The sequence below is a fragment of the Mandrillus leucophaeus genome, unplaced genomic scaffold (assembly GCF_000951045.1).
Source record: "Mandrillus leucophaeus isolate KB7577 unplaced genomic scaffold, Mleu.le_1.0 Scaffold11, whole genome shotgun sequence".
NCBI lineage: Eukaryota > Metazoa > Chordata > Mammalia > Primates > Cercopithecidae > Mandrillus > Mandrillus leucophaeus.
In genome coordinates, this window is record NW_012099209.1 from 2,143,538 (window position 1) to 2,156,304 (window position 12,767).

At 50.8% G+C, this 12,767-nt stretch overlaps 1 pseudogene; it reads left to right on the top strand.

Annotated features, from left to right (window-relative positions):
- Window positions 1–7,056: 7,056 nt before the first annotated feature.
- On the top strand, window positions 7,057–7,613 carry LOC105547577 (annotated as a pseudogene).
- Window positions 7,614–12,767: the final 5,154 nt, after the last annotated feature.

Consider the following 12,767-nt stretch of genomic DNA (forward strand, 5'->3'; position numbering starts at 1 on the left):
GAGGAATAAAGGAATCAAAAAGTGTTTTCAACCCTGTAGGGAAACAGACACAAACTGTATTAAGAGAGATTAATGATGCAAGATGGATGTCCAGGACCCACCTGCTGGGGGCCACAGTGGCTTAACTCCACTGGCTCTAGGAACTCGGAGGTCATGGCAAGCAGAGCAGTGAAATTCCTGCACCAGGAGGGGGCCCAGGCCATGCATGAGGAGTTGCTTCATGAGTACCAGCATGGCCCAACTTACAGAACTGGCTGGGTTCAGCTGTTCAACGTCATTGCCAAGGCATATCCTCCCATATCCATGTCCAGGGCCCCTGCTGCTGTCCCAATCATCCGTGGCCCAGGGAATAATGGAGAAGGGAGCCTGCTCTGTGCTTGACATCCCAAACATTTTGGTCACCAGCCAATCATCTTTGACCCCAAAAGACCCAACAAGCCACTCTACACTATACTGGTGACCCACCATCAGGAAAGGGTCATTCTTTTTCCTGGTGAAGTGCCCCCAGAGCCCACACTGATCAATGAGCTGTATGTGCTGGGGGTGGATGCCATCTTTGGCTTCAGCTTCAAGGGCAATGTTTGAAAGCCATTCTGTAACATTCTGAGTGTCCTGAATGGACTCACTGTGCCACTGCCAACGCTGACATTCCCTTGGGATGGGACATAGAGAAGGAAAACTCCGGAGGGGGACACGGAGAAGGAGAACTCCGGAGGGATCCAGCCAGATCTGCTTCTCTCCCTGATAGCACCCAAAAAATCTGAAACCTAGTTTACAGATTGCTACCACTACTTGAGGGGTTGTTGACTGCCACTTGCTTTGGAAAAGAAGTACCAGCTAAAACCTGCCATTGTACCCTAACACTGAGTATGTCTCATCATCTGCAGTGAGGGAAGGTGGATGGACATTCTTCCCAATAAAGACGTAATGTCTCCTCCCAGAAAACACACACACACACACAAAACGCAGAGAGAGACTACTAAGGCTAAAGAGATGGTGGGCATACCATGTTCATGGACAGGAAGGCTGAGGCTCATACAGATGCAGATTAACTCATTTAATAGTCCCAACCCACCAGAAGGAACTAATCTTGCAGATACCTTGATTTCAGACTTCTAGCTTCCAAAGCTGTGAGAGAATAAACACATTAAATTAATTTCCCCCTCTGTCGTTTCAACACAATCCCAATTAAAGTCATGTCACAGCTTTCCCTGGAACTCAATATGATAATTGAAACATTTAACTGGAGCAGCAGAGGGTTGCAAATACTTGGGGCATTACTGCAGAAGAACAGGGCGGTCCTACCTGACATACCAGATATTGGAACCCATAGCAAAGCCTGTAATTAAGTCAGCAAAATACTGGCACAGAAAGAAACACATTGACCAATGGATTAGAATTAAATGCCCACAGACAGCCCTATGCAGGTCAGGAATTTTGCTTCAAGAAGGAGAGAGTCTGCCCCAGCAGTGGGGAGGGGAGGCTATCCCATAAAAGGATCTGGGAAATGGGAGACCATGTTGAAAACAATATTGGTTCTCTACTTCACACCATATGCAAAACAAAAATCCACATGGGTTAAGGAGTTACACACAAAAATATAACAAAATTAACCTTTTTATTTTATTTTTTCAGACAGGGTCTTGCTTTGTCACCCAGACTGGAGTACAGTGGCATGATCATAGCTCACTGCAGCCTCAGACTTACAGGTGCACATTACCACGCCTGACTATTCTTTTTAAATTTTTTTGTAGAGACAGGATCTTGCTGTCTCTAGATCAAGATCTTGCTGTCTTGCTATGTTGCACAGGCTAGTCTTAAACTCCTGGTCTCAAGTGATTCTCCTGCCTCAGCCTCCCAAAGTGCTGGGATTACAGGCATGAGCCACTGTGCCTGGCCCAAAAGAAAGCTTTAATGTCTTGGTAGAAAATAGAGGTGAACTCGAGGGCAAGCCTTGGTGCCTCATGCCTGTAATCCCAACATTTTGAGAGGCCAAGAGGGGAGGATCATTTGAGCCTAGGAGTTTGAGACCAGACTGGGCAACATAGGGAGCTGTCTCTTATACACATCTAGATGTGTATAAGAGACAGGTGTAAACCCAGGAGGCGGAGCTTGCAGTGAGCTGAGATCTGGCCACTGCACTCCAGCCTGGGCGACAGAGCGAGACTCCGTCTCAAAAAAAAAAAAAAAGAATTCCTATAATGAACATCACAAAGAACACAGAGTAAGATTTCACGAAGGAGGAAATCTTCATGTGGCAAGTGGCACATGAGATGGCAAGGAGATGATCATCTATTGGGGATCAGGAAGATACAAGTTAAAACACCAGGTAGATGCCATTTGATTGTCAAAAGCTACAAAATCCACCAATACCAAGTGTTTCCCAAGATACATTCATGAGAAACTCACAAATGGCTGGGGGAGGGTGAATAGTGCTGACACTTGGGAAAAACCTCTGGAGTTTCCAAGTGTCTTTGAGTCTACAACCCACATGCTCCAGAAATCCCCAAAGAGAAACACACACCTTCCTGCTCCTGGCCAGAGTGCAGGAGGTAGGCACTACCCTCTCAGACCTGGAGGACCTGCAGGAGGACAGGGGAGTTTTTACTTGGGGTTGGAGAGGGGACTGTCTAAGTTTCCTGGGGCTAATGTAACAAATTTGCACAACCTGGGCGGCTCCAGACAACAGAAATTTATTCTCTCCCAATTTTGGAGAGAAGTCTGAAATCAAGATAATTGCCAAGGTTGATTCTTTCCAGTGGTTTGAGATGTTTAAATGAGCTAATATCTGGTACACACTAAACACTTAGTATATGCTTGCTGGGAGAATAATAAAATGCAGGAATACAGCAAAGCATAAAATAAGCATCAGTTGTTGATTGGATGGGTGATTAAGACTAAGTGAAGGGCGGGGCACTGTGGCTGATGCCTATAATCCCAGCACTTTGGGAGGCCGAGGAGGGTGGTTTGGCTGAGGTCAGGGGTTCGAGACCAGCCTGGCCAACGTGGCAAAATCCTGTCACTACCAAAAATACAAAAATTAGCTGGGCATAGTGGTACATGCCTGTAATCCCAGCTACTCAGGAGGCTGAGGCAGGAGAGTCACTTGAACCTGGGAGGCGGAGGTTGCAGTGAGTCGAGATTGTGCCACTGCACTCCAGCCTGGGCGATGGAATGAGACTCTGTCTCAAAAAAAAAAAAAAAGTGGTGGCCGGGCATGGTGGCTGATGCCTGTAATCCTGGCACTTTGGGAGGCTGAGGCAGGCGGATCACTTGAGGCCAGGAGTTTGATACCAGCCTGGGCAACATGGTGAAACCCTGTCTCTGCTAAAAATGCAAAAAATAGCCAAGCATGGTGGTGTGTGCCTATAGTCCTAGCTACTTTGGAGGCTGAGGCTGCAGTGAGCTTGAACCCGGGAGGCAGAGGTTGCAGTGAGCTGAGATCACGCCACTGTTCTCCAGCCTGGGCGACAGAGTGAGATTCTCTCTCAAAAAAAAAAAAAAAAAAAAGACTAAGTGGAGATGAGGGTTCAGTGCACCCCCATCCCCTGGCCCTGCTGCCCACGAGCCAGACCCTGAGCTGACAGATTGATTGCCCATTTCCTCTTACGGATTGATACGGGTCTCTTACCTCTGGGTTTGCTCAGCCCAGCGGCAGGCAGTCAGAGCCAGAAGCTGTTTGCAAACCGAAACCGGTCTGTGGCTTGGGCCACCTACTTGTGAAACCAGCTGTCGCTGTTTCCTCCCTGTGAGAAAGTCCCCCAGTAAAGCTGCGCGGGGGAGGAGAGGGAGGGTGGAGGAGGGCAGAGTAGCTTCCTGGGAGACCTTGGGGCGTGGCGGCGCTGCTCTGGACTTTGGTTTGCTCATCAGCAACCGGGCACCATGCAGAAAGGGGATTGCAGGCTCCTGGCTGGGGAGTTTGGATTTGGGGATGCTGGACAAGTGACTTCACCTCTCTGAGCCTCAGTTTCCTTATCTGTGAACCAGTGAGAAACACATGGCCACCGGAGCTGCTGCAAAGGGGCATGTCCCTCTCTTCATTCAGGCCTGGGCCCCAAATGTCATCTATTCCAGGACTGCCTGATCAGGCAACGCGCTCCCCCTGCTGCATCTGGTCACGTATTCTACTTTATTCATCGCACTTTTCAACACCTGATTCCACATTACAGATGCATCGCTTCAGGTGCATAATGTCCTCTGGGTCCCACCTTTGTCCCCAGACCATGAGTCCTACAAGGGCGAGATTGCTCTCAATTTTCCCCAGCTGTGTCCCCAGACCACAGCCCAGGGCCTACAGCACAGCAGGCATCTGGTATTATCAGCGCATGATTATCTGTGAGCACACTCATTAAGCCCCAGCTGTGTAGAGGAGCCAGAGACACCACCATGAATGAGATACAAATTATTATTATTATTTTTTTAGATGGAATCCCATTCTGTTGCCCAGGTTGGAGTGCAGTGGCACAGTCTCGGCTCACTGCAACCTCCACCTCCCAGGCTGAAGTGATTCTCCTGCCTCAGCCTCCCAAGTAGCTGGGATTGGTAGCTGGGACTACAGGCTCCCACCACCACGCAGTTAACTTTTGTACTTCCGGTAGAGATGAGGTTTCACCATGTTGGCCAGGCTGGTCTCGAACTCCTGACCTCAAGTGATTCACCCACCTCAGCCTCCCAAAGTGCTGGGATTACAGGCATAGCCACCGCACCTGGCCAAGATACAAATTCTTGATGGCAGAGGAGGGAGAGAGAGTGTGGTTGACGATGATATTTGAACCGAGACCCAAAGGAGGTGGGGGAGACATATGGGCGTCTATGGGAAGATGGTCCCCGGGAAAGCACAGCCTTTGGACAGGCCCTGAGGCAGGAGCCTGCCTGACTCACTGGAGGAGCTTGGAGGAGGCTGAGGTGGCCAAAGTCGATTAAGCAGGGTGGGGAGGGAAGAGGCAATGATGCAGTGAGACCAAGCAGGGCTTTGAGGTCTGGGAGAGAGCTCTGGCTTTTGCTCTGAGGAAGGTAGGAGCCATGGAAGTTTCTAGACAGAAGAAGGACTAGCTGGACTCAGGATACCAGGGTGGGGTATCTCTGGGGGATAAAGGGAGAAGCGAGGAGACCACAGAGGGGTACCTGTGCTGGTCCTAAGACGCAAGGATAGTCTGGACCAGGGAGAAGGACCTTCATGAGAAGGAATCGGATGTGGGAGCAATTTTGATGGTGGATGAGTGGAAGAAGAAGATTCAGGGGCGCCAGCGTGAGCCCATCTCAGAAGGGAGGAGACTGAGACTCTGGGGGCAGAGGGATCTCAGTAAAGGAAAAACTGGAAGAAACCGGTGGGACGCTCAGAGGTAGCCAGGGACCAGGAGGGAGCCCCCGCACCTCCCTGAGTCACAGGGGTTGCCAGCTTCTGCCTGATGCAACCTGACCTTCCATCTCTCTGTTTTTCCTTTTTTTTTTTGAGACAGAATCTCACTCTGTCACCCAGGGTGAGGCACAGTGGCACGATCCCGGCTCACTGCAACCTCCACCTCCCATGTTCAAGCAATTCTACTGCCTCAGCCTCCAGAGTAGCTGGAATTACAGATGCGCACCAGCATGCCCAGTTAATTTTTGTATTTTTAGTGGAGACGGGGTTTCGCCACGTTGGCCAGGCTGATCTTGAACCCCTGACCTCAAGTGATCTGCCTGTCTTGGCCTCCCAAAGTGCTGGGATTACAGGCGTGAGCCACCGCACCCGGCCTGTCTTTGATTTTATCTCTATAGTTCCCCTCCCTGTCAGAGGGAAGAGGCTCTTCCACCTACAGACACCGATAGGCCTGACTCAGCTTCCCACAGATTCATTTACTAACCCCCAAACCCCAAGACATGGGTACCAACCCTGTTTTACAGATGGGGAAACTGAGGCTCATATAGGCGAAGTGGTTTTCCAGGTTGACTAGCGGCAGAGGCAGGATTAGAACCCCGAGCCTTGACTCTAGACCCCTGCTCTTGAGATGGCACGCTGCTGGGGGTCATCAAACATTCCACCCCGAGATGCATTATTCAGTTCCCAGCTTCTGAGAACTTCGACTTGGGTGGGAGCCCCCTGCAACATGCTAAAAATCCAGGTTTAGGCATTTTTTTAATTAAAAAAAATACTTATTTATCGTCCAGGCGCGGTGGCTCATGCCTGTAATCCCAGTACTTTGGGAGGCCGAGGTGGGCAGATCATTTGAGGTCAGGAGTTCAAGACCAGTCTAGACAACATGGCGAAACCTCGTCTCTACTAAAAATGCAAAAATTAGCCAGGTGTAGTGGCGCATGCCTGTGATCTCAGCTACTATAGAGGCTGAGGCAGGAGAAATCGGTTGAACCCAGGAGGTGGAGGTTACAGTGAGCCGAGATCTTGCCACTGCACTCCAGCCTGGACAACAGAGCAAGACTTCATCACAAACAAACGAACAAACAAAACTTATTTATTTATTTTCTAGAAACAGGGTCTCACTATATCACCCAGACTGGAGTGCACTGGCATGATCATAGCTCACGGCAGTCTCAAGCTCCTGGACTCAAGCGATCCTCCTACCTCAGCCTCCCTGAGTAGCTGGGACTACAGGCACCTGCCACCATGCCCAGCCACATTTTTTTCAATTTTTTGTAGAGAAAGGATCTCACTATGTTGCGCAGGCTAGTCTTGAACTCCTGGGCTCAAGCAATCCTACAGCCTCGGCCTTCGAAAGTTCTGGGTTTACAGCCTTGAGCCACCAACCTTGGCCAGATTTCTATTTGTATGGCCTTACGTTTCTGAGTTTGTAAGATTATATACGATTCATTTGCTCATTCATGTTCATTCATTCCTGGCCACCTCCAGGTGCCTGCCTTATTTGGGGCGATGCTCGAGGCACCAGCTTGGGAAGGTCCAGGCTGGAGAGAGATATTCTGGTTCCCATAGGGTCAAGGCTAGGCTGGAGGGAGGTACCCAGGGCTGGGGGTCCCCAGCGATCCAGGAGGTGGGGGGCTTCCTGAAGAAGGGAACCTCATGCCAAGGGCCTGGGTCCCTTCCTCTTCACGCCCCCCACCCCCATGACGAAAGCCAGAGAGGATGAGGGCAATGTGGGGCTTCCAGACCCCAAATCTGAGCCTGGTGCCTGGCATGGAGCCCCAGAGCGTGCCACCGTGTCTCTAGTGATCCCTGAAAAGTTCCAGCATATTTTGCAAGTACTCAACACCAACATCAATGGATGGCAGAAAATAGGCTTTGCTATCACTGCCTTTAAGCGTGTGGATGGAAGATACGCTCATGTGGTGTTGACCAAAGCAGACATTGACCTCACCAAGAGGGCGGGAGACTCACGGAGGATGACGTGGAATGGGTGATCACCACTATGCAGAATCCACAGCAGTACAAGATCCCAGACTGGCTCTTGAACAGACAGAAGGATATAAAGGATGGAAAACATAGCCAGGTCCTAGCCAATGGTCTGGACAACAAGCTCCGTGAAGACCTGGAGCGACTGAAGAAAATTCGGGCCCACAGAGGGCTGCACCACTTTTGGGGCCTTCGTGTCTGAGGCCAGCACGCCAAGACCACTGGCTGCCGTGGCCGTACCCGTACCATGGGTGTGTCTAAGAAGAAATAAGTTGTAGCCCTTGTCAGTTAGTAGTTTATGGCCGGGCACGGTGGCTCATGCCTGTAATCCCAGCACTTTGGGAGGCCGAGGCGGGCGGATCATGAGGTCAGGAGATCGAGACCATCCTGCTAACACGGTGAAACCCTGTCTCTACTAAAAATACAAATAATTAGCCAGGCGTGGTGGCACACGCCTGTAGACCCAGCTACTCTGGAGGCTGAGGCAGGAGAATCTCTTGAACTCGGAAGGCAGACGTTGCTGAGATCTGGCCACTGCACTCCAGCCTGGGCGACAGAGCAAGACTCCGTCTCAAAAAAATGAGTAGTTTATATACCAAAAAAAGAAAAGAAAAAAAACCTGAGCCCAAAGCCTCGCCCTAAACGTCACCTCCGGTCCCCATTCCTGGCTTGCATCAGGCAGCAGCCAACACCATGGGGACGTGGCCTGGGCTTCCCGCCAGACTGCCTGCTGGAAAACCAGCTCTGGGAGGTGGGGGTGTCACCGTCCAGTATGTCGGGGTGGAACCTTCTGGGCTGACCATGTATGGGACAGGCCCCTAGAACGGGAGGCCCAGGATAGCCGGAGAGCCACAGAGCCCAGCAGCTGGACCAGGGTGACCGTGAAGCCACTGGGGCTGGGACACCTGCACGAGACTCTTCGGGAACAAGGCCCTATTTCCCCACCTAAAAATGGAAGTGGGGCCGGGCACAATGGCTCACGCCTGTAATCCCAACACTTTGGGAGGCCGAGGCAGGTGGATCACTTGAGGTCAGGAGTTCGAGACCAGCCTGACCAACATGGTGAAACCCCATGTCTACAAAAATACAAAAATTAGCCAGGCATGATGGTGGGGGGCCGGTAATCCCAGCTACTCGGGAAGCTGAGGGAGGAGAATCACTTGAACTGGGAAACAGAGGTTGCAGTGAGCAGAGACTGCACCACTGCCCTCCAGCCTGGACCACAGAGTGAGACTCTGTCTCCAAAAATAAAAAAAAGAGACAAAGAAACAGAGAAACAAGGAGAGACAGAGGCAGTGAGAGACAGAGGCACAGAAAGATAGACAGGGAGAGACAGAGACAGGTGAAACAGAGACAGAGAGAGATGAGACAGAGACACAGACAGAGACACAGAGAAACAGGGAAAGAGAGAAAGGGAGACACAGAAACAGGGAAAGAGAGACAGGGAGACAGAGATAGAGAGAAAGAGACAAAAGTCAGACAGAGAGATGAGACAAAGACAGAGAGAGAGACAGGGAGACAGATGAGAAATGAGATAGACAAAGATAGAAAGATGACACAAATATTTTGGGAAGCTGAGGGGGAAGGATTGCTGGAGGCCAGGAATTAGAGATCAGCCTGGGCAACATAATGAGACCCTTATCTCTACAAAAAGAAAAAGAAAAAAAAAAGATGGCATAGAAAGAGACAAGGAGAGAGACAAGAGACAAAGAGAGAGAGAGAGAGGCACAGGGAGAGAGACAAAAAGAGGCAAAACAAGCCAGGCATGGTAGCTCACTCCTGTAATCCCAGCACTTTGGGAGGCCGAGGAGGTTGGATCACCTGAGGCCAGGGGTTCAAGATTAGCCTGACCAACGTGGTAAAACACCATATCTACTAAAAATACAAAAATTAGCATAGTGGAGTGGTGCACGCCTGTAATCTCAGCTACTTGGGAGGCTGAGGCAGGAGAATCACTTTAACCTGGGAGGCAGAGGTTGCAGTGAGCCGAGATCGCACCATGGCACTCCAGCCTGGGCAATAGAGACTCTGTCAAAAAAAAAAAAAAAAAAAGGCAAGACAGAGAAATAGAGACAGAGAAAGACAGGAAGATAAGACATGAGAGATAAGGAGAGACAGGGAGGGAGGAAGGAAATAGGAAGCTGCGGGTGGGGCCAGGGCACAGTGTCTCATGTTTGTAATCCCAGCACTTTGGGAGGCAGAGATGGGAGGACTGCTTGAGGCCAGGAATTTGAGACCAGCCTGAGCAGCAGAGTGAGTGCTCTTTCTACAAAAAATTCAAAAATTAGCTGGGCTTGGTGGCACACTACTTGGGAGGCTGAGGTAGGGGGATTGCTTGAGCCCAGGAGGCTGCAGTGAACTATGATCACACCGCTGCACTCCAGCCTGGGTGACAGACAGAGACAGAATCTCAAAATAAAACAAAATGAAAATTAGCCAGGAATGGTGGTGGGCACCTGTAATCACAGCAACTTGGGAGGCTGAGGCAGGAGAATCGCTTGAACCCGGGAGGTAGAGGTTGCAGTGAGCTGAGATTGCACCATTGCACTTCAGCCCGGGAAAGGAGAGCAAAACTCCATCTCAAAATAATAATAAAATAAAATAAAGATCACTGCTGTTCAGTTGGTTAAGGAAAAAAAAAAAAAGAGGTTAGGGGTACAGGACCAGCCACTGGGAGAAGAGGGCCCTCCTCCCCAGCCAGAGGAGCCCCTGGCTGGAGCTCCTGATCCCAGCACATAAGGTTTAATATTATTAAAGGTGATGATATCTTGGAGGGTTGGGCACCTCCTTCACCAAGCTCCCTCTCACCTCTCATAGGCCCCCCGGGGGCTTAACTACCCCATTGCACCGATGGGGAAACTGAGGCTCAGAGAAGCCCTGGCTGCACAACTAGTTGGAGGCAGAGCCAGGACTCGGCTGGATCCTTGAGACGTTTGTCGACTGTGTGATCCCTGGCCCCTTCAGTCTCCAACCCGGAGGAGAAACCCGCCCCTCTCCCCCTCCCCCACCCCCGGCCCGCCTGGCGGGTGTTTTTTTTTCCCCTCTTCCTGGGTATTTTGGTTTCGGCAGGAACCGCATGGGGGAGCAGGCAGTTCCTGCTGGCAGGGTCAGCCCAGGGCGGGGACCGGAGCCAGGAGCAGCTCCAGGCCAGGGAAGGTGGGGAGGACTCGGGGAGGGAGCCCGGCCGTGGCCCCGACCGCTGGGACCAGGCACGTCGCGTCCCCATCTCAATCTTCCGGTGCCTCAGTTTCCCCACCTGGAAAGCGGGGCCCTGCGTGATCGCGGCACGGCCCGTGGGGACTCGTAGCTCATGGTGCCGGGCGGGGTGTCTCCGTCTCCGCCAAGGTTCCGTCCGCTCAGTTATTAAACATTGATGGAGGCCTCCGATTCGGGGACGGAGCCACAGGCCACTGCCCCAAACCGGGGCGGGAGGTGGGGAGGGGAGGAGGGGAGGAGCGGTGAGGGACAGGCCAGAGGTGGGGGCTGGGGGCGGGGAGGATGGGAGAGGTGCCCGCAAGAGGAGTTTATCAAGATCAGGAGGATACTTAAGTAGCGCACCCAAAGCACAAGCCAGCAAAGGAAAATAGATCAACCCGACTCCATGCAATGTAAGACTTTTCTTCTGCAAAGGCCACTATTAAGAGAGGCCGGGGACGGTGGCTCACACCTGTAATCCCAGCACTTTGGAAGGCTGAAGCAGGCAGATCACTCAAGGTCAGGAGTTCAAGACCAGCCTGGCCAACATGGTGAAACCTCGTTTCTACTAAAAATACAAAAATTCGCCAGGCATGGTGGCTAACACCTGTAATCCCAGCTACCCAGGAGGCTGAGGCAGGAGAATCTCTTGAATCTGGGAGGCGGAGATTGTGGTGAGCCAAGATAGCGCCACTGCACTCCAGCCTTGGCAACAGAGCAAGACATCATCAAAAAAGAAGAAGGAGGAGGAAAAGGAGAAGGAGGAGAAGGAGAACGATAAGAAAAAGGTGGCCGGGCTCAGTGGCTCACACCTGTAATCCCAACACTTTGGGAGGCTGAGGTGGGCGGGTTACTTGAGCTCAGGAGTTCCAGAACAGCCTGGCCAACATAGTGAAACTCCGTCTCTACTAAACATACAAAAATTAGCCAGGCTTGGTGGCAAGAGCTTGTAATCCCAGCTACTTGGAAAGCTGAGGCACGAGGATGATCACTTGAACCCGGGAGGCAGAGGTTGCAGTGATCCGAGATCACGCCACTGCACTGCAGCCTGAGTGACAGAGCGAGATCCTGTCTCAAAAAGAAAAAATAAAAAGGAAAATAGCAAGTGTGTTGATGAGGATGTGGAGAAATTTGAACCCTCATGCCTTGCTGGAGGGAATGTGAAATGGTACAGCTGACGTGTGGAAAAGTTTGGCAGATCCTCCAGAAGTTAAACACAAAATTACCATGTGACCCTGTGATTCTACTCCTAGATATATACGGAGAAAACTAAAAACGGATGTTTATGCCAAAATTTGTACACAAACGCTCAGAGCTCCACTATCCACAATAGCCAGAAAATGGAAACCACCCAAATGCCCATCGATGGCTGAGTGGATAAATGAATAGTGACACATCCACACAATGGAATGCTATTCAGCCATCAAAAAGAATGAAACCCTGACACGCACTATAACGAGGATGGGTTTCAAAAACATCTGAGTTTCTTTCACAAAAGAACAGACAAAAAGGCCACATATTGTATGATTTCATTGATATGAAATGCCCAGAACAGGCAAATCCATAGAGACAGGAAGCAGATTAGTGGCTGCCAGGGGCTAGGGGAGGGGAATGGGGAGTGGCTACTATGGAACGAGGTTTTCTTTTTGGGGAGATGAAAATGTTCTAGAACCTGTGATTGTACAAAAACCACTGAATTGTACTTTTTTTTTTTTTTTTTTTTTGACAGGGTCTCACTCTGTCACCCAGGCTGGAGTGCAGTGGTACAATTATGGTTCACCGCAGCCTCAATCTCTTGGGCTCAAGTGATCCTCCCGCCTTGGCTTCTCAAAATGCTGGGATTGCAAGCGTGTCAACTGTACACTTTAAGAGGGTGAATTGTATGGTGTGTGAATGTATCTTAAAAAAGGAGGAATGGCTGGGCGCGGTGACTCACGACTGCAATCCCAGCACTTTGGGAGGCCGAGGTGGGCAGATTGCCTGAGGTCAGGAGTTTGAGACCAGCCTGGCCAACATGGTGAAACTCTGTCCCTAGCAAAAATACAAAAATTAGCCATACATGCATGGTGGTGGGTGCCTGTAGTCCCAGCTACTCAGGAGGCTGAGGCAGAAGAATTGCTTGAACCCAGGAGGCGGGGTTGCAGTGAGCCGAGATGGCGCCACTGCACTCCAGCCTCCTGGGCGACAGCGTGAGATTCCATCTAAAAAAAAAAAAAAAAAAAAAAAAAAA